Source organism: Lontra canadensis, unplaced genomic scaffold, assembly GCF_010015895.1.
Source record: "Lontra canadensis isolate GAN:19392208 unplaced genomic scaffold, GSC_riverotter_1.0 scaffold175, whole genome shotgun sequence".
Taxonomy (NCBI): Eukaryota; Metazoa; Chordata; class Mammalia; order Carnivora; family Mustelidae; genus Lontra; species Lontra canadensis.
In genome coordinates this window covers 2,106,346-2,108,627 of record NW_022631169.1, presented here as the reverse complement: position 1 = coordinate 2,108,627, position 2,282 = coordinate 2,106,346, and the positions used below count along the sequence as shown (strand labels likewise).

The following is a 2,282-nucleotide window of genomic DNA, read 5'->3' as shown; positions in this document are numbered from 1 at the left end:
GAAACAGGTATGATCTCTAAAAATATAAACATTCAACCAAAAAGTGAAAAGTTTAATCAAAAGTGAAAAATCACTGTTTAAATTTTCCCAACGGGAAGACAAAACAAAACAACAGTTACATTGTTCCTTCCATAGAATGCTGGGGTTTAAAAAGCAGTGTGAGGGCGCCTGGGTGGCTCAGTGGGTTAAAGCCTCTGCCTTCGGCTCAGGTCATGATCCCAGGGTCCTGGGATCGAGCCCCACATCAGGGTCTCTGCTCAGCCAGGGAGCCTCCTTCTTCCTCTCTCTCTGCCTGCCTCTCTGCCTACTTGTGATCTTTGTCTGTCAAATAAATAAATAAAATCTTTAAAAATAAAAAATAAAAAGCAGTGTGAGTGACAAGTGATTGTCCGAGAGATGCTTTGATGCTGAAGTATTTTCTAGCCTTTTATATTCCACACCAGTAATAATAATTTCAGACGAATCTTTGTCTTCTTTAGAAGAGGGTGATAAAGTAGGCTTATTTTATGTCAAGTAACAGCCAGCCAATCGAAAGCATTATATGACATCACTCATTTCAACCACCTGAAAACCGCATTTATGAATAAGAGCAAAGTCCAGATAATAATACTAAGCTAAGAGATGACTATGAAGAAATTAGCAAATAATTTGATTTTATGTTTATGAAGCATTTCTATTTCATACGAATCAAAGTGACTCACAGTTTGGGTATAAGATGAGACCGGAAACAATGCAAAAGTCTGACTTTGCACTGATGGCATATCATGCTCTCTGTAAGCCGTGCTGCGGGATCTTAAAGTATGACAAGTACTTGTAATTTCCAAAATTATGGGGATGTCTTTTAGAGGAGGGGAGGCAGTGGGACCCAAGCAGGTACCACAGGAAAAATACGGCTTCAGTGGGTGATGCGGTACATGCTCAGAAGGGCCTTCGTTACAGTGGGTAAAGCAAGGGGAACAGGAGCTGTGGCAGAAGACGGGAAAGAGCCCAAGATTGAGCCAGACGCCAAGAAGGATAAGGAGGGAGCAAAGCAAAATGAAAAAGAGGCAGCAGGAGAGGCACCAGTTCTGTCTGAGGAACCCCTCACCCCCAGATCAGAAAACCTCACCCGGTGGCAAATCAGCCACACTCCAGAGCTGCTCCTGGAACGTGGATGGGCTTTGAGCCTGGATTAAGAAGGAGAGTTTAGACTGGTCTAGGAAGAAGCCCCAGATATCCCGTGCCTCAGAGAGACCGAATGTTCAGAGAGCAAACTATCGGCTGAACTTCACGAGCTGCCCGAACTATCCATCAGCCCTGGTGAGCACCGTCGGACGAGGAAGGGTACAGGATACAAGGTGCAGGGCTGTTCCCCCACCAGCACCCACTCAAAGTCTCCCACGGCACTGGGGACATGGAACATGATCAGGAAGGCTGAGTGACTGTGGCCAGATTTGACACATTTGTTCTGGAGCAGCTGCTGTACCCAAAGCAGGTAGAGGTCTAGAGTCCCAGCGGTGCTGGGAGGTAGCCATTTGCAAGTTCTGGAAGGCTTGGCTTTCTGCAAGTCCCCTGTACTACATGAAGACCTCAGCGTGGCTCATGAAGAAATCCACCTTCTCTACCCCAAGGGAAACAAAAAGGCGGCTGGCTTTACTCCACAAGAGCATCAAGGCTTTGGGGAATTGCTAAGGCTGTGCTACTGCAGATGATTTGGGGCACCCCTACCCCAACACGGCCTATGCCTATACCTTCTGGACCCACGTGATGAATGCTCAGTCCAAAAACGTTGGTTGGCCCCGAGATTACTCTCTTACCTTGCACTTTGTGACAGCAAGATCTGTTCCAAGGCCCAGGGCACTGACCACTGTCCCATCACCCTAAACCTAGCACCGTGACACCTCCCCTAAATTACCTTAAGCCTGGGAAATAAGCACTCCAAGCTAGCTTTAAAACATAGTCTCCCACCACCAACTTCTTTAAAAACTGCTATCTGGAGAAATCTGCATGGATTTCCTTTCTAAAAATGTGAATCCTTCAATCCGGCTCCTAGTGACACTTAGGTTTCCTTTAAACCCAATATTTTTTTCTCTCTCTCTCTCATATATACTTCCTTTGAACTGTCTGCAGGAAAATAGAGCCATTGTTTCAAAAACATGAATAAAATAAAATATAGGGATATCTTTTAGTCTATCTAATTTTTTAAAGTCTACTTTGACAAAAAAAAATTTTGCTTACTCTGTTCAGTGTCACAAGATTAAAGGTAAAAATTGCAGCGAGATTTTAAGCTTCAGCATGACTAT

The 2,282-nt window shown here is 44.6% G+C and overlaps 1 pseudogene; it reads left to right on the top strand.

Moving 5' to 3' along the window:
- Positions 1-914: 914 nt before the first annotated feature.
- LOC116860385 lies at positions 915-2,042 on the top strand (annotated as a pseudogene).
- The last annotated feature ends 240 nt before the right edge of the window (positions 2,043-2,282 follow it).